This window comes from Scyliorhinus torazame, chromosome 7 (genome assembly GCF_047496885.1).
Source record: "Scyliorhinus torazame isolate Kashiwa2021f chromosome 7, sScyTor2.1, whole genome shotgun sequence".
Lineage (NCBI taxonomy): Eukaryota > Metazoa > Chordata > Chondrichthyes > Carcharhiniformes > Scyliorhinidae > Scyliorhinus > Scyliorhinus torazame.
Window position 1 is genome coordinate 249,953,946 of NC_092713.1, and position 24,204 is coordinate 249,978,149.

Consider the following 24,204-nt stretch of genomic DNA (forward strand, 5'->3'; position numbering starts at 1 on the left):
TCAAAAAAGCGACTTTATTGAGGTGAACACAAAAAACTACCTTTAGCTGAATGAGGCTCAGCCTCGCAGGACAATGTTGCATTCACCATCCTCAACACCTTACACCACACCCCTTCCTCTAGTATCGGCTGCAACTACTCCAGCCATTTCGCCTTCATCCCCTCAACCGAACCCACTCCTCCCCTGCTATACATCCCGGGCGTGCTACCTTCCATCAATCCACAGGATAAAATCCGCTCCAACAAGGTGGGTGGCTGAACCAACGGAAAGACTGGAAAAAACTGCTTAGCCCAGCTCTGCACCTGAAGGTGCCGAATTACGTCCGCGCCCGAAAGCCTGTATTTCTCCTTTAACTCCTCCAAGCAAGCGAACCGCCCCTCCAAAAATATATCTCCCCCGTTCTCCAACTCTCTCTTCTTCCAAGCACTAAATGTGGCAGCCATCCTTGCCGGCTCGAATAAATGATTGGCACAGATGGGAGCTAGCCGCGATGCTGCCCCAAATTCAAAATGTTGCTGGAGCTGCATCCAGATTTTTAGTGCGGCCACCACCACAGGATTTGGTGAATATTTCATCGGTGCTACCTGTAGTGGCGCCGTTACCAGCCGCCCCAAGCCCGTCCCCCAAACAGACTCCGATTCCATCCTTACCCGCCGGTGGATTCCAACATTGTTTTTTCGCAGAGCAGCTGCTTGCGCACAATGTCACTGTGTATCCCACACACGATGCGGTCTCTTACAAGTTCAATGAGAGCACCAAATTCATACTTTTTTGGGCAGAACCTTGAGACGTATGACTGTGTCAATTTGTCGGGTTTCTAACTAGTAGTGTTGAAAGTGTGCCTATCCATGATTACATTTTTTACAGGCAAGCAGATTCATCCAAATTTCTTTGGTAGTACTTCAGGTCTTCTTGCTCTCCCACCTTCTGGAGTGAGAGTGATTCCAATTCCTCCACAGGCTTCAGACCCACCAGGCAGCACGGTGGAACATGTGGATAGCACTGTGGCTTCACAGCGCCAGGGTCCCAGGTTCGATTCCCTGCTGGGTCACTGTCTGTGCCGAGTCTGCACCTTCTCCCCGTGTCTCGTGGATTTCCTCCGGGTGCTCTGGTTTCCTCCCACAGTCCAAAGACGTGCAGGTTAGGTGGATTGGCCATGCTAAATTGCCCTTAGTGTCCAAAAAGGGTAGGAGGGGTTATTGGGTTATGGGGATAGGGTGGAAGTGAGGGCATAAGTGGGTCGGTGCAGACTCGATGGGCCGAATGGCTTCCTTCCGCACTATATGTACTGTGTTCTATGTTCAGCAACGTGTAGCCTTGCACTTTCTTCGACTTGTTGAACAGATGGTAACAGTATACATGCCATTCCTCCTCAAATCTTTTCCAGTTGTCAGTGATGTTCTCATCAAAGGCGGGTCCATCCATCGGAGTCCTTGTGCCATCTCACAGGCAGCATGAATTATTGTGTGGTTGTGTGGGAATTATGACATGGGTGATAACTTCAACCCTTCATTAAAAAGATCTTCAACTGCCCCACATCATGTCATTATCGGTACACCAGTCATTTGCAAGTATCCGATTGGATGCACGACAATATAAGTTTAGCCTAACTTATTTGGTATTGTTTATAAACTATTTTCATTGCCAATGTGTACCGGTATACTTGAAGATTTATATTCAAAAAGGACAAAGAGAAAGGTTAGGGGTGGAATTCTCCGTTGGCTGACACCAAAATGCGAAACGCGATTGGGCGGAGGTTAGGTTCTGACGGCAACAATTGCGGCAGCGCCGATTTGACGCCAAATCACAATTTTCCGTCACCTCGACAGTGGCGTCAATGTGGTCCAGTAAACATCGTTTGCATGTCATTAGCAGGCCTGACCCCGGTATTCTCCGGGACCTCTGCGATTTGTGCCACCGATGTGCCGAGGTCCCGCGGTTCACTTCTGCTTTTATAAATCGTGAAACTGGTGTCGTGGCTGATGAGAGAATAAGAGGATGTAGGTCACAGAGAGGCATGACTGTGGGCTGCCCGCCGGTCACTGGTCTGGCTGGCTGGGGTGGGGGGGCTTGCAAGGGCCAGGGGTTAATGGGAGAACGGGACTGACCCGGGGTGACCCCCCACAGGTCTGGGGCGGTGTCAGTCACAGACCTACATTGCAAGGCAGCCATCTTGCTGCGCACCCCACTGACCACCCACCTGGGCCCCTGGTTCTGCAGAGTGACACTGGCCATGTATGTGCCCCCCCCTCTCCACCATAAGCCCCCCACAAAGCAGCCGCCTCCTGCTGGCGGGGCATCAGGCGGCCCACCCAAGGGCAATGCCTACTCTAGCCCCTACAAGGGGTGCCGATCGGGGACCGTGACATCAGGGACAGGTGCCAGGGCCAGAGGCCCCCATGGTGCCGGGCATCGACGGGGCCAGGAGTGTGGACATGGGGGGGACATGTGGGGTCAGAGCCTGCAATGCCAACTAGGGCCACCATGTAGCCTGTTGGACCTGGTTGGGCACAGGGATATGCACCATGCTAACATGTCGGCGTTCCACCCCCTGCAGACAATGGATATTGGAATTCAAGCAGCAATGGTGGCCTTCCAGCTAGTCGCCGCAACCCTGGGGGTTGCCCTGCAGCTGTACGAGCTGGAGCTGCACAAGGAGAAGGAAGCTGCAGCAGCGGAGTGTGCAGCAGTGGAGAGTGCCGCAGAGGAACAGGTGGCAGCCACCCAGGATGCAGAGCTGGCTGCCCAACAGACCGAGGAGGAGGTGCCCAGGAAGCGCCGCATGAGGCCTCGTGTGTACCGGCAACGCCTGTCACTCGAGGACCTGCCGGACCGGGCATGCCATCTAAGACTCCAGCTGAACAGCGTAACAGTGCAATATATATGCCAGATCATGGCACACTTGGCTCCTCTGGGTTATGGGGTAGGGCACCCGCTCCCGGTGGCCATCAAGATGACGGTCACCCTGAACCTTTACGCCACAGCCTCCTTCCAGGCGCTGAATGGGGACTTGTCCGGGATCTCACAGACCTCAGTGCACAGGTGCAACTGTGCTGTCATGGAGGCCCTATATGCCCAGATGGTCCAATACATCCATTTCAATGTGGACCAAGCGCACCAGAAAGCCCAGGCTGTGAGGTTCGCCACCATTGACGAGATGCCCCGGGTCCAGGGGTACATCTCCCCTACAACCACCTGCAGATGTCAGGCCACTCTACACCAAATAAAAGGGGTTCCACTCGATGAATGTGCAGCTGGTATGTGACTATCATAGGGTGCTCTCGGGGGGGGTGGGTGGGAGTGGGGAAGATCTCGGAAACTTACCAGGAGATGCAGGAGGAGGAGGAGGCCTCGGTGGTGGAGTTGAAAGGTAAGTGGGAGGAGGAATTGGGAGAGGAGCTCGAAGAGGGGACGTGGGCAGATGCCCTAGAGAGGGTGAACTCTTCCTCTTTGTGCGCGAGGCTCAGCCTCATACAGTTTAAGGTGCTGCACAGGGCACACATGGCCGAGACAAGGATGAGCAGGTTCTTTGGGGGTGAGGACAGGTGTGTTAGGTGCTCAGGGAGCCCAGCAAATCACACCCATATGTTCTGGGCATGCCCAGCGCTGGAGGAATTTTGGAAGGGCGTAGCGAGGACGGTGTCGAGGGTGGTAGGATCCAGGGTCAAACCGGGCTGGGGGCTCGCAATATTTGGGGTGGCAGAGGAGCCGGGAGTGCAGGAGGCGAAAGAGGCCGGAATTCTGGCCTTTGCGTCCCTGGTAACCCGGCGAAGGATTCTCCTTCAGTGGAAAGATGCGAGCCCCCCAAGCGTGGAATCCTGGATCAGCGATATGGCAGGGTTCATTAAATTGGAGAGGGTGAAATTCGCCTTGAGAGGGTCGGTACAAGGGTTCTTTAGGCAGTGGCAACCGTTCTTAGACTTTCAGGCAGAACGATAGACATTGGTCAATAGCAGCAGCAGCTCGGGGGGGTTACTTTATTTTTGTTTATGTTATTTATACTGGAGGGTCTGAGGTGGTGTATACACCTGTTGTGTTAAGTCGGGGTGTTAATGTTAATTTATTATTTATGTACAGGGTGGGAGGGGTTTGGGGGGTTGCTTTTTTAGATTGTGTTTTGTACTTTTTGAGGCCATTAACAGTGCGGTAGATAACGGGGAGCCAATGGATGTGGTATATCTGGATTTCCAGAAAGCCTTTGGCAAGGTGCCACACAAAAGGTTGCTGCATAAGATAAAGAAGCATGGCATTAAGGAGAAAGTAGTAGCATGGATAGAGGATTGGTTAATTAATAGAAAGCAAAGAGTGGGGATTAATGGGTGTTTCTCTGGTTGGTAATCAGCAGCTAGTGGTGTCCCTCAGGGATCAGTGTTGGGCCCACAACTGTTCACAATTTACATAGATGATTTGGAGTAAGGGGACCAAGGGCAATGTGTCCAAGTTTGCAGACGACACTAAGATAAGTGGTAAAGCAAAAAGTGCAGAGGATACTGGAAGTCTGCAGAGGGATTTGGATAGGCTAACTGAATGGGCTAGGGTCTGGCAGATGGAATACAATGTTGACAAATGTGAGGTTATCCATTTTGGTAGGAATAACAGCAAAAGGGATTATTATTTAAATGATAAAATATTAAACATGCTGCTGTGCAGAGAGACCTGGGTGTGCTAGTGCATGAGTCGCAAAAAGTTGGTTTACAGGTGCAACAGGTGATTAAGAAGGCAAATGGAATTTTGTCCTTCATTGCTAGAGGGATGGAGTTTAAGACTAGGGAAGTTATGCTGCAATTGTATACGGTGTTAGTGAGGCCACACCTGGAGTATTGTGTTCAGTTTTGGTCTCCTTACTTGAGAAAGAATGTACTGGCACTGGAGGGTGTGCAGAGGAGATTCACTAGGTTAATCTCAGAGCTGAAGGGGTTGGATTACGAGGAGAGGTTGAGTAGACTGGGACTGTACTCGTTGGAATTTAGAAGGATGAGGGGGGATCTTATAGAAACATATAAGATTATGAAGGGAATAGATAGGATAGATGCAAGCAGGTTGTTTCCACTGGCGGGTGAAAGCAGAACTAGGGGGCATAGCCTCAAAAGAAGGGGAAATAGATTTAGGACTGAGTTTAGGAGGAACTTCTTCACCGAAAGGGTTTTGAATCTATGGAATTCCTTGCCCAGTGAAGCAGTAGAGGCTCCTTCATTAAATGTTTTTAAGATAAAGTTAGATTGTTTTTTGAAGAATAAAGGGATTAAGGGTTATGGTGTTCGGGCCGGAAAGTGGAGCTGAGTCCACAAAAGATCAGCCACGATCTCATTGAATGGCGGAGCAGGCTCGAGGGGCCAAATGGCCTACTCCTGCTCCTAGTTCTTATGTACTTAACCCTGTTGGGTTCTTTTTTCTTTCTCATTTTGTTATTGATATTTTATGAAAACCTTTAATAAAAATTATTTAAAAAAAAAAAGACACGTCTCCACTTGATACCCGGGCAACATGCACGACGTCTTCATCCTGGCACACTCGATGCTTCCTGACATGTTCGAGACACCACCCGGCTCAGAGGCTGGCATCTCAAGTGCCGGGACAGCTCTGGAGGGGCCCTCCAATATGATGCTAAGCGGGTCGCCCGCAATGTGGCAGCCTGCTGCGTCCTCAACAACATCGCGCAGCAGAGGGGCGACATGCTGGAGGAGGAGTTTAAACACCAGGTCTCGTCTGACAAGGAGGTTCCGGGGGATGGGCACACATGGGGCCCAGGCAGGCAAGGGATGCCGCATGACCTGTGCGGCAGGGCCAACGTGCACGGAACACTCTGATTGCCTCCAGGTTCACTAACTGTGGGGGGGGGGGGGGGGGGGCAGTGGGGGAGACTGGCAAGGGGCACGGACACCGCATCCCAGCCCCACACTCCCCCCCTACTCTCCCATCCAAATCCTCGCCTGCAACCCCCTCTGTGATACATACCTGTTGCACGACAAGGTGCGAGCCTGGGTTGGCAGTAACAGCGGATCTGGTACATGGAAGGATGCACCTGTGCCAACTTAACTACTGTCTAATTTTCTGGCCTTACGGGCCCTAACGCTATGTGTAGGTGGGTCCCCAGATGGTACATCAGGAGTGGGGCAGCCTGCTGTGATTCCCACTCTGCTGCCTGGGCCCCTATTGGCGTGGTGCTGCCATGCTGTATCCGCTGCCCACCAGTTGCACGAAGGGGGGGGGGGGAGTCCAAGGTGCTGCGTTTTCCAGCATTTCCCCTGAGATAGTCACCAGCACGGGAGTCACCAGCACAGGCCCCGTCGCCTCCTCTTCCCTTGGGTGCCCGATGGCCCCCGGGCTACGCCAAGGGACGGGGGGGAGTGAGCGGAGCTAACCCTCAAGACTCCCCCGCCACCTAGGGCTGCTAGTCCCGGAGGCCCGCTCTGGTCTCGACCAGGGTCTGCATGCTCACAGCCATGGAGCACAGGGAATGAGCCATTTCTGTCTGGGACTGCGCCACATTACCCACTGACTGTGCCGCCACCTTCTGGCTGCATGTCTTGCTCCCACCTTGTTGGCTGGAATGGTGTGTGTGGGGAGTGCAGTTTGTTTATGCGGCTGCAGCTTGTCAGCCACCTGAGTGCCAATCGCAAAACTGGCAAATTCTGCACCGTTTCTCATTGGAATCAATTGTGTTCCACGTCGCGCCGGTGCTATCCCTTTAACAGTAGCTGAATCAGTCCAGGTGAGGGGGAAGTCCACAGATTCTGCGTCGGAGTCAACACTTAGTCTCAGAAACAGAGAATCCCACCCTAGATGTTTCTTTTTAATATGACGGGGAGTCAGAATATAGAATGCCTGAAACAGTGGTGGAAGCAAAATTCAATTTTAGTATATGAACATTTGAATAATAAAAACATAAAGGGTACAGAGAAGGCAGGAGGAGTTGAATAAGGGGACTTTCAGAGAGCTAGTACAAGCAGCACACATTGAATATTGGCCTGCAGTGCTGTAAAAATGTTATGATTCCTTTCACCTGTTATGGGAACACTAAGATAAGTTAAATTGGGCATGTGTACAAAATATCAACGGCCCCATACTCTGGATATGATTGGCATGTGCTCAGTTAATGTGTAAAATTGATAAATACCATTCCTGTCTGGATGGATTTGAAGCACTTTGTTAAGGTAAAAATAGATGTATTACCATGCACTTGACCTACGCAACACAACTGACCTAGAAATGGTTGAGGATGCTGACTTGCAAGATGAATAGAAATATATTTCACTTTAGCAATGCAGATTATATTTTATAAGTTCAGAGGGATGTAAATTTTATATTATTTATTTACATGACTGCTTAATTCCTCTTCTAAGATATGAAGGGGAATGCTGTTGAGGATAATTTTGGTGATCCGTATCTAATTATTTTTTAAGAGAAGAATTTCTGTAGACACTTCGCAAATGTGTCCAACTGCAATGTTTACGTAACTAGGCTCTGGATCTGATTCACTGTCGGAGTCAATTCTCTCCCATCCAAGACCAACTGAATTTTTGTAAAATGTATCACGTTATGCATCATTCACTAAAGAAATAAAGTAGTGAAGGTGGTAATGTACCACATTTGAATTGCCTGAATTTATTTGGAATGTTCTGAACATGCTGCACTTCCCACAATTGTTAAAATTTATTTGGAATGTTCTGAACATGCTGCACTTCCCACAATTGTTAAAATCAAAGGATGTTAGCTGTCAGGTGGAGCTAACAACCTTTCACTTGTCACTTGAATCTGCTATAATCATAAGTTGCTGAACCAATATCCATTAAATAGACAATTCTGTCACTTATTTCTACCTTAGGGCTCAGATTTTGCATAGATAATATCAGCATCCTTTAGGGAGAGATGATGGTAATATCACTGGTCTAGTAATTCAGAAACCCAGGCAAATTATCTGGGGTCGTGGGTTCAAACCCCACTACAGTAGTTGTTGGAATTTAAATACAGCCAATAAAATCTGGATTTGAAAGCAAGTCTCAATAATGGTGACCATGAACCTCTCATCGATTGTCACAAAAGATCATCTGGTTGACTAATGCTAGGAAAATTGCCATGCCTTGCCTGGTCTGGCGGTCATGTGATTCCAGGCCCACAGCCAATGTGGTTGACCACTGAAATGGCCTAGCAAGCTACTTAATTCAAGGGGAACTGTGGATGGGCAACAAATTCTGGCCTCGTCACCAATGCCTACATCCCATAAAACAATCAAAAGAACTTCCAGCATTCACACAGGTGCAGTTAAACATGTGAATTTGCAGCAAGAGATCCCCTGCTCTTCCGCTGACTGCGTTGTAGCAGCTCTAACTCAAGACAATGAATGACATAACGTAGCAGCACTAACATATTAATGACCGAATAAACAGAAAATGTTAGGGCTGGTATATTCAGGTGCAAGTGAACTTTTAAAGCATGATAATTATTGGCAAACCATCTCTGTGGTCCTGAAAATTTAATTTTACAAGTTTGTGAAGTGTTGGGTACTCTGATACACAGACGAACCAACACGGTTGCAAATGGTACAACGCAGTTTTATTTGAATGAACTATTAACATATTAAACTCTGGTATTCAGCACATGGTGAACCTCTGAGTGGCTGGCAATGAGGTCTGTGCCCTGAGCCCTCTCCTGCTCGAGTGCCCAGGAAGTGTCGTGTTCCCTGCTTTATACTGTGTATGCTCTTGTCCGTGATTGGCTGTCGTGTTTTGTGTGTTGATTGGTCCGTTGATTTGTCCATCATTATGTGTGTATGTATGTGCTGTGATGTTCATCTGAATGTCATGACAGTTTGGAGACATGTTTTTGAGAATTCAGGTTTTCTTGGAGATGCAAAAGCAATTGAATTTGTTTAGATGTTGCAAGGAAGAAATTCATTTGTGTAGTGCATTCTAGCACTGTTACACTGTCTTTTATATTTTCCATTTCTAACTGTGTTTTCAACAGGTAAGGCAGCAGAATTTATTTAACTTTCAATAAACGTATTACTTTACCAACAACAATTGAAGAACTAAAAGACCACCACTGAGTACAGAATAGTATTTTTACTCCATGGGTAAGAAATGGCACATATCGAACTGTTGCAAAACTTAGCTAACATATTCAGTATCTCACTACAGTATTATGATTTGTGGAATTAAGTGCCGCAAATTAAATCCTTGAAATCTGATAGAACACTTGCAATAAATGCTTAGCATCACTGATTATGAATCAACTTAAACTTGATATTTACTTTTATCTGTATGGTGTCATCTTCATGTCATATCATTTAAATACCCTTGCATAATTTACTGTCAGGCCCACCAAAACAATTATTTTCTGCTAAAAGGACAAATTACTACTCATATATTGAGGTATATTATGGACTAATATGTGTAGCAGATTGTAGTCCAGGCGGCTGGGGTCTCGCCTACCATTTGAGAGCCAATGAGCGATCTCATCAATTCTTCCCGTATTAAATGCCAATTAGGAGGTCACTGGTTGGGATGGCAGGGAGACCGGAAGGAAGAGCAGAAGGGTGACTCTCAACAGGCAACCCCCTCCCCTCCACCCCCACTACAACCTGTGCCAGGTCCTTCAATCAGGCAACCAGGGACCCATTCACACACCCAAGAGCCTGCAAGTAATCCGACAGGCATTTGTTTCCTGGGTCCCCCCATATGGCAACTGACACACCTCCAGTGTGGCAGGATGAAGATCTTAATGGGCATTAATTGCCCCTTGTAAGGTCTCAATTATGGTCGGTGCAGGTAGGCCAATTATGAGCCTTCCAGCCCCAGACGTAATTGGATACCTCACCACATCCTCCAGCCCGATTAAATGCCCCCTGCCTCCAAACTCACCTCGGAGGAGGGCATTAAATTCGGCCTCATGTCAATATACTGGTCCCAAAAGGCAAAGAACAAATTCCTAGAAAAGATTTAAAACCTATTGATAAAAATGCAACTCTTCCATTATTGATGTTCAAAAATGTACATTCTTCATTACGAATCTGATAGAAAAAAGGAAAGAACGTGTATTTATTCAATATTTTTACTGTATGCAGCTTTGCAGTTGGTTGACATATTCCAGGATGAGGTTTGTTTTGCTTGTATTCTGCCTCCATGGGAGATCAGCAATTCATCTCATCAAAATGTTCCTTCCAGTATAAATGAGTATAATTTAATAAGTTAAGACTTGACGTAACCAAAGGATTTAAAAAAGACATGGGGCTGGATTATCCGCACCCTCGCGCTCAAATCAAGGATGGCGCAGGAGCCGAGAATCCATGTTCCCGCAAGAAATCTGGACTGGCGCCGATTCACCAATCCTGCGGGCCCCGAAAAGTGTACGCCGCTCCACTGGCGACCTACCTGGGGCCATTGATAGAGCCCACTCCGACATTCTCCGCCCCCGACCGGCCGAAGTTCCGACGCCGTGGAACTAATGTGCTCCAGCCGGTCGGGATACTCGCGTGTCAGCTGCGGACTCAGTCCGCGGCCGTCCTGGTCGGGGGCGGACCACTCGGAGGCCGTGGTGGCCTTATAGGCGGGGCCGGAGAATGTCTGTGTGGGGGTTGTGGCTCTAGCTCCGCAGTCCGAGTCCGCCATGGAGCACGATGCGGCCGCTGGAGACCGAAGCATTGCGCATGTGCGGCCTCTGACCCGGAAGTGCGGGGGCCCGTAGCTGCGAGACCTACTCCAGGTCACTGCTGGCTCCCTGCAGGGCTGCGACTTTGTGTCCCTTTGATCCAGGATTTTCAGGAGTAAAACTCTGGTGTTTTGACACCGGCGTGGGGGACATAGTCCCAATAATGGAGAATCCAGCCCATGAACCTCTTAACTTAACAATGATAATGGTAATAGTGAAACTTGCCTTCAAAATAATACTATCTGGGTATTTTGTTGGAACCAGGTGCAACAGCACTAGTCTACAACCAAACCTGGGGCGTCATTCTCCGACCCCCCGCCGGGTCGGAGAATGGCCGTTGGCCGCCGTGAATCCCGCCCCTGCCCCCGCCGAAGTCTCCGCTCCCGGAGATTGGGCGGGGGCGAGAATCCGGCCGCGCCGGTTGGCGGGACCCCCTGCTGGATTCTCCGGCCCGGATGGGCCGAAGTCCCGCCCAGGAATTGCCTGTCCCGCCGACGTAAATCAAACCTGGTATTTACCGGCGGGACCAGGCGGCGTGGGCGGGCTCCGGGGTCCTGGGGGGGGGGCGCGGGGCGATCTGACCCCGGGGGGTGCCCCCACGGTGGCCTGGCCCGCGATCGGGGCCCACCGATCCGCGGGCGGGCCTGTGCCGTGGGGGCACTCTTTCCCTTCCGCCTCCGCTACGGCCTCCACCATGGCGGAGGCGGAAGAGACTCTCCCCACTGCGCATGCGCGGGAAACTGACAGCGGCCGCTGACGCTCCCGCGCATGCGCTGGGAAACTGACAGCGGCCGCTGACGCTCCCGCGCATGCGCTGGGAAACTGACAGCGGCCGCTGACGCTCCCGCGCATGCGCCGCATTTCCACGCCAGCTGGCGGGGCAACAAACGCCATTTCCGCCAGCTGGCGGGGCGGAAATCCCTCCGGCGTCGGCCTAGCCCCTCAATGTTGGGGCTAGGCCGCCAAAGATTCGGAGACTTCCGCACCTTTTTGCCGGCGCGATGCCCGTCTGATTGGCGCCGGCTTTGGCGCCAGTTGGCGGGCATCCCGCCGTTGGGGGAGAATTTCGCCCCTGGTCCCTGTCTCAACTGGAGAACCATACATAGTGCGCGGGATTCTCCGCCGGCGGGAGTCTCCGTTTTGCCGGCGCCCGGGCGTTTCCCGACGGCGTGGGGCTGCCCCACAATGGGAAACCTCATTGACCGGCCGGCGTAACGGAGAATCCTGCCGGCGGGTCGGGGCAGAGATGTGCGCGGTGGGGCGGAGAATCCAACCCACTGTCTTAAAAATCTAAAGTGAAAGGCAACAGTTTTTCAGCTGGGGAGAAAGATTGCTTCACAGATTTTTGGACAAATACAGCGAAGAACAATGTTTCTTCTTAAATAAGATATGCAAATATCATAAGGTATTGAAGTTTTAAATTATTCCAAATATACCAAATTTATACTACCATTTAAAAGAAAATTACTACTCTTAGCGTGATGAGTGGACAAGCGTTATTAAAGATCTGCTGAGGGAAGCAGACGCTTTTATTTTTAATGATGTAGTAGTTGCATATTTTTTTAAGTATAGATCTGGCATTGTCAAAAACTGCTGTTCATTTTGTGCTATTATGATGTGCTGAGTTTGCCAATTAGGGCAATTTAATATTTATTCCACAATTCCTTAAGATACATTGTTTGGTAGATGTAAAGCTCCAGGCGAGCGACCACATGAAAGCGATGACTGTCTTAAAAACTCAAATTTATTTCACCTACTATAGTACAACTCCTACACTCTGAAGGGTCTCCCGTGCCCGGCCCACACTTGGGCCAAGATATTTCAAGGTAGCAAACAACAGAAATTTCGCCCAACAAGATACCCAGGCAACAGGATTCTCCGCCATCGCTGGGATGCCCCAGGTCCAGGCGCTAAAAGACAGCACACACGTCGCGTTGTTTGATCAGGGGAATCAGAGAGTTCCCCACGTCAATAGAAAGGGGTTCCACTCCTGAACATCCAGTTCATGTGCGATCACCACATGCAGATCATGCACGTGTGTGCACACTTCCCAGTGAGAGTGCATGACAGCTACATCCTGGGGCAGTCAGGCATCCCTGCCCTCTTCGAGGACCACTCTAGGATGGCCAGTTGGCTCTCAGGGGATAAGGACCTTGGCTTAGGACCTGGCTGATGACGCCAATATGGAGGCCGGTGACCAATGAGTAGAACAGTTATAACCCTTGCTGTCATTAAGCGGTGCGTCGGACTCCTCAAATTGCGGTTCTGATGCCCCCAAAGTTCCAGTGGTGTCCTGCAGTCCACCCCACGGAGAGTCGGCCACTTTGTGGTGGTCTGCTGTGTCCTCCACAACCTAGCACAGCAGCGGGCAACGTGCTGGAGGTCGAGGAGGACAAACGTGTGGCCAGCGAGGAGGAGGATGCCGAGGAGGAGATGCCGGACCAGAACTGGCTGGAAGACTATCCTGGGTGAACTGGAGGACCAGACGGAGGCTGAGGACAGGTGGCAGCGGCGAGGGGCCAGGGAGGCTCTGATCATCGCCCGCTTCACTTATGAGGTGGCCTAGTCCATCATCGCAACACCTACCTCCACCCCCCTCCCCAACCCCTACCCTTCCCCCTCCCTCCCCTTTCCCCCTCCCCCACCCCTCTGCTCTCCCCCATCTTCACAATCCTCCTCTCCTTCCTCCCCCCCCTCCAAATTTTCCCACCTTTCTAGGGTATGTGTTATCTCAATCCAGGGTGATGGGACACCATCGGCACTGTTAGCGGGTCACTGTCAAGGGCAGTGGGGTGATGGTAACCTGCAGGGAGCTGAGCGCAGGCGCTCCTCATTCTATGCCATAGGCTGACCCCTGCCCGCCTGCTGGGTGCTCACTCACACCCATCACCTGCACACAGTGTGTCGAAGGGGGTCCAGGACCTCCATGTCTGGGAGATTGGGACACGGGCTTGGCGGTCGGCCCGCATCGCGGAAGAAGTGCCAGAGTGTCCTGCTGGTTGTGATGAAAGTTTTTTATTGTATCTCACATAAGTGTCCACCACTGGCCCACGCTCCCAACGGTGCAGCCTCACTCTCTCTACCACCCCCTCACCCTCCCAGACCCCTTCCCCCCCACCAAGCAAACTGACCCCCTTATCCCCTACATACGACCTGCTCCCTAGTGCCCTCTCAGTGATCCTTGTCCTGTTTAACCTTCCTAGCTCGAATGCTACGTCTAGCTGGATCCCCAGGATGCACACCAGAGGTGAAAGCAGCCAGCTGCTTACCACGTCCTGTCGCCACCTAAATTGGCCAACTCCCGATTTAAAATGGTGAACGGCAAAGGCTGATGGGAAAGTCAGCCAACATAGACAGACACCAGCAGCTGCAGGTTTGCTGTGTATTTACCTCTGCAAAGGCCAGACAACATCGATACCAGCAACCATCAGCATAACAAAGTAAGTCATCTGCATACTGATGAGCAATCCCTGGGAACAATAAGTAACATTTTGGACACACAAAGCAAAGCCAGACTCCTCGGCGCCAGCAGGAGCGAACACAAAAGGAGGGGAACGAGCATCTTAAGACCGCCCATCGATCAGGGAACCGCTCCAGTATTGGAGAAAATCGAACCAAGCGATTGGGACAAAGTCCAATCACTTGGGACCAGGTACAGGGACCACCCCAAAAGGCGGGAAGCCCCAGGGGACTATAAGAGTTAAGCCCCAAGTTCAAATCGCTCTCTTCACCTCACTTCACCTCTCTTCACCGCTCTCGCTTCACCTCTTCTTCCTGCCCGGGTCACCCAGCAACCCGAACCAACATTGACCGTGACCGGTGCAGTGATCATCGACTGAAGTAAGTCTTAATTCAACGCTCGCTACGGGATAGGTGCTCCTAGCTACCAATCCGTACCAACTTCGAATCCCGCAGACTCAGAACCCGAACGAAAGGCCATTTGTTCCCCTGACCTGATGGGCCAGTCCGAAGTTAAGTATAGGCCTGTTAGTTATAGAAGTAGCTTAGACGTAGAATTTGTGCATGAGTAGCGATTACTGTGTATAATAAATGTGCTTTGATTTAAATCTTACTAATCGGTGTACTGGGTTATTGATTGTACTGGGACTTGAACCTCGTGGCGGTATCATAAGGATACCTGGCGACTCGAGAGCAAAGGTAATAAAACAGAGCAATTGAACCAAGGAGAAAATCAGCAAGACTGGGACGGGCACAGGGTGCGCAGTTATCAAGATGTTGGCACAGAGCCGGGGAAGTGGCGGGCATTATTTGGCGACATCCTGACGGGACCTGATCTAGAAGTGGAAAACCACTCCGGGAGAACCCAGAATTTAAATTAGAGATCCAATTGGGAACAGAAAACCACAAGCGTTCAAGCAGTTCTGATCAATACTCATAATTCGCAAGTGTATGTATGCATGCGTAACTAACAGGGCGATAAGGTAAAACTGATAGATTTTTTGTTGCGACAAAACTGTCGGAAGTTTGTATATCGGAAAGCAGCGAAAGCCGTACCCGTATTTACAGCACCGCCTTAATACCCCTGTCTCATATTTGAAGAGCAGCATTCGGATTAATACCCCTGTCCCAAATTTGAAGAGCAGCATTCGGATAGGAAAGATGGCAATGCAGGCAATGCAGCGCCTAATGAACCCAGAGGAATGTGCGGTCGCAGCGACCAGCAGCAGTAGAGTGGGACAATGCCATTTGGGAGGGAGAGATCAGGAAATATCTCAAAGGGAAAGGATGGCCCCTTTGGAATGAATTCTGTGACAACGAGGAATCAGGTCCCGGGAGTATAGGACATACTTGGTGGGAGAACCTGAGCGAAATCCACAAAAAGAGCTTAGGGAAAGCTTGCAAGCCGATGGCAATCGTGTCCTGCTTGGCACAATTGAGAGGCACAGAGGAGGTTGTTGGGACGCTCTGGAAAGAGGTTGAGGGCATACATCGAATGAGTAAGGTTGATGTAAGCGAGGTAGAAAAGGAGAATTTGGAATTGAGAAGGAAATTGGCAGCAAAAGACGGAGAGGTGGAGGATGCCAAAAGGGCACACCAGTCTTGTCTGGCGCACTTAAGCAGCTTCCAGTCTCAATATGAAAAGGCCTATCAGGACACGCAACGTGCAGTCCTGGTATGTGAGGAAATGGAAAAGCAGGTAGAAGCATTACAGAGACAGTGCAGTGACCTCAAGGCAGCATTAAGAGCACTCCATGCTGCCACCACAGAACAAAGACAAAGCACGCTAGATCACGCAAAGTGCCGGAAGCAGATTACAGAGCTGCAATCTCTGCTTTCAGTTCAGAAAGGCTTCCAGGAAACCTTTGGAGCGAAGTTAGATCAGGAAGACGGCCCTGATTGGGAAGAATTGAATGAAACAGCGCAGAGATATGTTCAGGGAACATGTGCGCAGGGAAAGCCACAAAAGAGGAAAGCGCCCCGACCCCCCACAGAGCAGATAGTTCAGGCTCCAATGAACCCAGTCACCACCCACCGCACAGCCACATCGGACGATGCGGAACTTCTATACTCCACCCCTTTAACAGTGACCCAATTACGGGACCCGTGCGAGAAAATCACACCGTTCCTCCCCACCTCAGACACCCACCATTTCTTTGCCACAGTCAAACATCAGGCGACCATGTATGGCCTGGATGAGCAAGAGCATGTAAAGCTCACAGTTTTAAGTTTAAACCCTTCAGTAGCAGCAGCCCTTCCCGACCCACAGAAGGTAGGAGGAGGCACCCTTGCAGAAATGCATACCGCGATCCTGGATGCGATCGGGTATAACCGGGGTGACCCCGTAGATGGCCTCAACAAATGTAGGCAAGAGAAATCCCAGCACCCCACAGCGTTTGCTGGACGCCTCTGGATCCATTTTGCAGCAGTCTTTGGAGACTTAGACCGAGCCCATTTGTCCCCAGACAACATGGCCAAATGGACCCGCACCCTTATCTCCCATGCCACAGAAACAGGACCAAAAGCTTGCGGGAGTTATGATCCCTCAGAGGAGGCCCATAACGAGAAGTGGGTAGTGAAAAGATTGTCCCGTGCTTGGGAGCAATCTATACAAAGCAAACCCGCAGTCATAAATCCCGAGGAGAAGCAGGCCGCCGCAGATATACAGGCAGTTACCACACACCAGAACCCCACATGGGTAAACGAGGGAAGGAACCGCCCCCCACAGAAACCACCAGAGTGTTACAATTGCGGACAATTAGGACATTATGCACAAGAATGTCAAGCCCCCCTGAAATAGCAACGGAATCAGCCCATAAATGCCCCCCGAACCAGCAAAAACACCAACAGCCCCGACCCCCCACCCAGGGAACCATACCAAAGGGAACAATGCACCACAGAGCCTGCTCCACCTTATGTGCCCCAGGGGTCATGTTACAACTGTGGGCAGTCAGGACACTTCGCCCGAGATTGCAGGAGACCCCCACCAGCTAGACTAGCCCCCAGATATGAAAGAGAACACCACCCACAGCAGCTACAAGGTCCCAGCTGCCCCATGCAAACTGTGAGCGCTTACCCACCACTTCTCATGGCAGCGTTACCTCAGCAAGCCACTTCATTTTTGTTTTGCTCCTCCTTCCTCTCTTCTTCGGTCACGCTGCACTCCCTCCATATGCTAGTTACACCCCAGCCCAAATGTGATTTACGATGTCCCGTATTCTGATGGAACCTGCAGCATGTTTTATGTTGTTTGTAGTATTTTGTTAAATGTTGTATGTCAGACCGGAATTTTATTTCCACGGCCCCACGTCTGTTCGGCCGAAACCTCTGAGGACTTGCCCACAGAGACTTGCTATTGGCCAGACGCTAGTTCAGAGGAACTAGTTTGTCTGCAGAGACTTGTTAAGGTCCCAGACGCCACAGTTCAGTGGAACTCGTCTGTCGGCAGACGCCCGTTCATAACTACCCTGTTGGTTCGAAGGTAGAACCACTACGGCAGCCCCACCACGATGACTACATTTCTTGCCCGTTCTTGTCGGTTGCTCAGGCAGTGGAGAAACGGCTTGGGACCCACCCTGCCTGGGAACTCCCCCTCTGGTCAACTACGCTCGGGTAGGGGAGACACGGCATTGGTAGCCGTCCTACCCAGGGACTCCATCCAACTCTTACCCGTCACGGCCCATACGCACCTCATTTTAGAAACTTTAGTTCAAAAGGTTTTGTTTTGTTTCAGGTAACCCTTAAGTTGCCAACCACATGCTATTTACATCCTGAAACATTTGGATGGTAAATCGCACAGTCTGCGAGATGGCTCGCACTGGTTCATTATTTGAAAGTGTGTCTTGTCCTAAAATTTAGTTTTTGAAAAAAAAAATGAGGGCGTCACACACAGTGACCATTTATAAAGGGAGTAATTGGCACTAAAGGGCAGACAGACTATCGTACGAGATGTTAAACCAAGATAGTTACAGACACTATGCCTGATTCCACAGAACTCCAGAAGCTCCAGGACCGGGGAAGAAAAGAAATGAAAAGAGAAGAGCCATGAGGACTTCCTTCACATGGGTCATCATCATGCTTATGGACATTTGGTTGCAAGTGAACGCAAACCCCATGACCTCAGGCCCCCCAGCCGTTAATGATTCACTTCCCCACAGTACCCAGAGCCCAGTCACCAGCGACACCACACCATCTTGGTGTGCCAGGTTTATAACCCGATACTCTCTGTCATATGTAATAGAAATCTTACTGGTATTGGCGATACTCTGCTGCATCGTGCAGACTATGCTTCTAAGAAAATGGTGAAGAAGAGCCTACCGCGTTCAAACCCCGGTATATAGGATCAGATCCCCTATTTTCGGATACGACCAGACCCCCGACCCCCGCGATCTATAATAAAGAACATTCATTTGCGGTTTTATTGTAAATAAAGAAATGTAAAGAAATGTTCATGAGCAATTGTACGATCCTGAGCTTGACGCTAGGATCACAAGGAGGATGTGTAGCCACCTAAATTGGCCAACTCCCGATTTAAAATGGCAAACGGTAAAGGCTGATGGGAAAGTCAGCTAACATAGACTGACACCAGCAGCTGCAGGTTTGCTGTGTATTTACCTCTGCAAAGGCCAGACAACATCGATACCAGCAACCATCAGCATAACAAAGTAACAGTCATCTGCATACTGATGAGCAATCCCTGGGAACAATAAGTAACATTTTGAACACACAAATCAAAGCCAGACTCCTCGGCACCAGCAGGAGCCAACACAAAGGAGGTGAATGAGCACCTCAAGACCGCCCATCGATCAGGGAACCGCTCCAGTATTGGAGAAAATCGAACCAAGCGATTGGGTCAAAGTCCAATCACTTGGGACCAGGTACAGGGTCCGCCCCAAAAGGCGGGAAGCCCCTGGGGACTATAAGAGTTAAGCCCCAAGTTCAAATCGCTCTCTTCACCTCTCTTCACCGCTCTCGCTTCACCTCTTCTTCCTGCCCGGGTCACCCAGCAACACGAACCAACATTGACCGTGACCGGTGCAGTGATCATCGACTGAAGTAAGTCTTAATTCAACTCTCGCTACGGGTTAGGTGCTCCTAGCTACCAATCCGTACCAACTTCGAATCCCGCAGACTCAGAACCCGAACGAAAGGCCATTTGTTCCCCTGACCTGGTGGGCCAGTCCTAAGTTAAGTATAGGCCTGTTAGTTATAGAAGTAGCTTAGACGTAGAATTTGTGCATGAGTAGCGATTACTGTGTATAATAAATGTGCTTTGATTTAAATCTTACTAATCGGTGTACTGGGTTATTGATCATTACTCGGACTTGAACCTCGTGGCGGTATCATAAGGATACCTGGCGACTCGAGAGAAAAGGTAATAAAACAGAGCAATTGAACCAAGGAGAAAATCAGCAACAATCCCATGGCCTACGATGCCCTGGCGGGTGTCCCCTGAGGGCTCTGAGGCAGGAGGTCTCTCAGCGGCACATAGATAGGCATGCCGCACTGTACCAATGTTGACTGCAAGATGTGGCATCGTCAGAGAGGTGGAACTCGGGGGAGCTGGTGGCCACCGTCGCAACTCCATAGGATGGGCACAGCTTTGCGGCCAGTGTCCCGTCCTCCCGGTTGGTGCCCATAGGGCCCTGGGGTCCACGTCGAGACGGAGGGGCAGTTGGGTTGAGTTCCAGCTGGCCCTGTTACATCTGGCTCTACCAGCCCTGGTGGCTCCCCAATATCTGCACCATGGTGTCAATGCCCTCGGCAATTCTCCTCAATGACTGGGACATGCTCTGCAGCTCCTCGGCAATGCCCACCTGCGACTAGGACAAGCTCCGCAGCACCTCGACCATTCCCATCTGAGAGTGGGACATGTCCCACAGTGACTCATCAAGAACCACCTCGTATTGGTTCACATCCCCCAGTGACTGGGACACGCTGCCGAGGCCCTCAGCCAGGCCGTCACTGAATGCGCCATTCCTTGGACACCTTCACTAATGCTGCTGATGTCGTACACCAGGCTCTCCACTGCGGTCGCCACCCAAGCAGTGTTGGCCTCGGTGCCAGGCATTGCTGGCGCCATCTCCTATGTGCTGAGCCTCTGTGACTCCCCCAATCGTCTATGGACCTGGCATTTCCCTCTGAATATCACGGCCGCACCTTATCATCTGCATCAGCTCCTGGTAAACCTGTTCCAGAGGCTCATCATCTGTCTGGGACCCAGCTGGGTCCTGGGAGCCAGCAGACCTCCGACTGGGCGTCCCTTCTTCCTCCTGATGTGCATCTGCAAGTGCTCACCAGATTGTGCCTCAGAAACCTGACCACTACCGTTGCCCATCATGGTGCGTGCCTCTATGCTGGTGAATGATGGGGATGATAGCTGTGACACATATATGGTGGAATCCTCAGAGCTCTCCTCTGCAGTGTTCTCATCGGAACTGGGTGGGGGGGGGGGGGGGGACCACCAGGAAAATGGACATGTGGTCAGTGTGGGAGGGATGGGTCAGTCTGTATGGTATTAACAACTCACATTTGACAATCCATCTGAGTGGGCTCGATGGATCCTTTGTGCCATGCGCCAACCTCCACATTTGTGACCGCATGGGGGTGGAAGGTTTGGGGGGGTGATATGGGCAGCATGGGTGGGCCAGAGCACAGCACGGTGCTGGGCGGATGCGGTACCAGGTGCATTCCCGTGGGGGAGAGGGGTCCAATGCCAACTTACCCTTGTGGCCCGGTGTAGGTCATTGGCCTTCTTGCGGCACTTGGTGCCGGTCCTCCTGGTGATGCTGCCTGAGCTGATGGCCGCTGCCACTTCCTCCCAGGCAGCGCTGGCTACCGTGTGGCTTACCCTTTGGGACCCCCGGGGGAACAGGACATCCCTCTTGGCCTCAATCACCTAGGCGATCAAGATATGCCTCCTGGCCTCGACCACCTATGAGTGCCTCGCCAGGTCTGCATTCCTGAACTGTGCGGCCGGTCCTCTTGTGGCACCACTGCTGCGAGCTGAGTGGGGTTGGCTGTGCAAAAGCAGTTAAGTGCCGCTAGGCCTTCTTAGTGAGGGGCTGGTGAGTGCGCTATCGGCAAATCGGGGGAATTGACAATCGTGATTAATTGAGCACTTCACACATCCCAAGTGGATTTCCGTGGGTAGGCGAGCCATGTAGCATTTGGGAGTCATTGTCTAGCATCATAATCACATCTTGATGCGTGGACACTGTGCTTGAACGCTGCGAGAGGCAACACCACACATGCAGCAGCCAACATCCAAACACCCAGGGGATGGGACACAGCTCTGGGGACATGACCACGGCCGGAGGGTGGGTGGGTGCCACGGGGAGGGGGAGATGCCTGGAGAGGTGGGCCAAGGAATCAGAGGTCAGCCCGCATTGCGGAAGAACGTGACAGAAACGTCATAATGGTTGTGCACAAGGATGTTTAATGTGTTTTTTAATTCCCCACTCTCCCGATGGTGCCGTCCCCCCATCCACCCAACTCCCACCCCTTCACCCCGCCCTCGCCACCCCTGGAGTGACGCTGGTATCTCCCTCTGAACGTCCCGGCTTCTCCCTATCATCTCCATCAGTTCCGGGTACCTCTGTATTACAGGCTCAGCATCAGTCTGGGATCCAGCTGGGTCCAGGGATGCAGCAGCTCTCCGACTGCTGTTTCACCCGGGGGTTCTTGCCTCCACCTGATGTGCAGCAGTGTGGTGCTCACCAGATTGTGCCCCTGAAGCCTGTCCACTAACATGTCCCACCAAGGTGTGTGTATCTGCGCTTGTGGAGTGTGGGGGCGACAGCTGTGCCGCGACTATAACAGTTGCATCCTCGGAGCTCTCCTCTAAGGTGGTCTTATGGAGAGGGTGCCACCTGGGATGGGCCGGAGCCGTCAGCTGGAGGAACTGAGGGAGAGTGAACATCAGGGGCGGGATTCTCCGACCCCCCGCCAGGTCGGAGAATCGCCGGGGGCTGGCGTGAATCCCGCCCCCGCCAGTTGCCGAATTCTCCGGCACCGCGCCGGTTGGCGGGCCCCCCCGCGGCGATTCTCCGGCCCGCGATGGCCCGAAGTCCCGCTGCTGGAATGCCTGTCCCCCCAGCGAGAATCAAACCACCTCTCTTACCGGCGGAACTAGGTGGCGCGAGCGGGCTCCGGGGTCCTGTGGGGGGCGCGGGACGATCTGGCCCCAGGGGGTGCCCCCACGGTGGCCTGGCCCACGATCGGGGCCCACCGATCCGCGGGCGGGCCTGTGCCGTAGGGGCACTCTTTTCCCTCCACCTCGGCCACAGCCTTCAGCATGGCCGCGCGTAAGAGACACCCCCCCTCTGCGCATGTGCGGGGATGACGTCAGCAGCCGCTGACGCTCCCACGCATGCGCGGTGTTCCGCCGGCCGGCGAAGTCCTTTCGGTCCTGGCAGGCGTGGCACCAAAGGCCTTTCCCGCCGGCCGGCGGCGCGCCAAACACACCGGCGCTGGCCTAGGCCCTCAAGGTGAGGGCTTGGCCCCGAAAGGTGCGGAGAAATCCGCACCTTTGGGGCGGCCCGACGCCGGAGTGGTTCCCGCCACTCCATCCCGCCGGGACCCCCCGCCCCACCGAGTAGGGGAGAATCCCGGCCCTGGTCAGTGGGAGGAATGGATCAGTCAGTAAGGCAATCACTACTCACGTTTGACAGGCCCCCCCAGGGGAGTTAGTGGTTCCTGACCTCTGCAGTGTCCGTCAGCCTCCGTGTGGGTGACGCACCCTGTCCTCGGCCACCCCAACCACCTCCAGGGCACGCTCCCCGAAGAAGGTGAGGATTCTAAGTCTGGTACCCTTCTGCCAGTCTGGGCTCTGTCCCAGCGATTATGGGAGAGTTTTTCCTGGGGAGACACAAAGAGGACATCGTCAGCCACACGCGTGGTTCACAGTGGTGGGAAGGGGAGCGTGGAGGGACGGTTGGACGGAGGGTTGGGGGTCGCAAGGGGAGTTGTGGGGTGAATGCTCCCTTAGGGGTGGGGGGGGGGGGGCGTTGATGTCTACTGACCCGTGCTGCAGTTGTAGGTCGTTGACCTTTTCTTCGCACTGGAGGCCAGTTGCCCTGGTCACACACCCCGGGCTCACAGTTGCTGCCAGCTTGTCTGAGGCAGCACTGGCAGCTTTGTTGCTGACTCTCCGGGAGCCTCGGGGGAACAGGACATTCCTCCTGGCCTCCACTAGTGCAGCAATGATGATGTCCGGAGCCTCCCCAGGTCAGTATCCCTGAACCTTGGGGCTGGTCACCTCGGCGCCACTGTTGCGAGCTGGCTGTGGTTGGCTGAGCAAGTGCAGCTTCAGTGCTGCTCGACCTCGTTAGCGGGGGGCTGACGAGCGCGGTCCCAGCAAATCAGCTGGCGAGCCTTCATTTGCGGTGAGAAGCCTGTGAGGCCTCATCAAGTGGACCAATTAACGTTGAATTTCGATGCCAGCCTCGTTGGGCCGAGTGCCGGGAATCTTGCGGCAATTCCCGCTCACTACCACACGTACAATGTTTTCCAGAGAATCACGCCGTCTGTCATTTTTTGGGATAATCACCCCCATAGTCATTACTGGAAAATACAGTGTTTGTAGTTCAGTGTATATAAAGCAGAGAAAATTTGTATCTTGGGTATTGCTGCCCGTCAAGCAGTGAATTATAGACATTCCAGGTGGTAAATTATAGACATTCCAGGTGGTAAATTATAGACATTCCAGGTCGCTTGTTGGCATATGTACAATAACACAGCCAAACATAGCACAAAATGTTCAGGAGGAAAGGGCCCAACCCACCTGCTTTTGTAAAGTCTCAAAACTGCAGCAAAGCAACAGAATTACCCAGCAGACACGGGCATCATCATTGCTGGACTAGGCAGTTACAGATGTAATAATACCTCTGAGGTTGATATATGTGATTATCCGCTCTAGAAATGCTGATGTCTGCTAGTTTGGTTGCTTTACTGCAGCTTTGCGACTTTGCACAGGCAGGTGGCTTGGGCCCTTCTCCCCTGAACATTTTGTGCTGTTTTTGACTGTGTTTTGCTGTGATATTGTTCATGCATCAGCAGCCACGTACAGCGGACCAAGCCAGGCAAACAATTTTGCAA

The 24,204-nt window shown here is 51.9% G+C and overlaps 1 protein-coding gene across 2 annotated transcripts in view; it reads right to left on the reverse strand.

The window, feature by feature from the left end:
* Positions 1 to 24,204, reverse strand: part of LOC140426939 (pro-neuregulin-2, membrane-bound isoform-like) — a 1,113,957-nt gene that overhangs the window by 852,434 nt on the left and 237,319 nt on the right. The window lies entirely within an intron of this gene.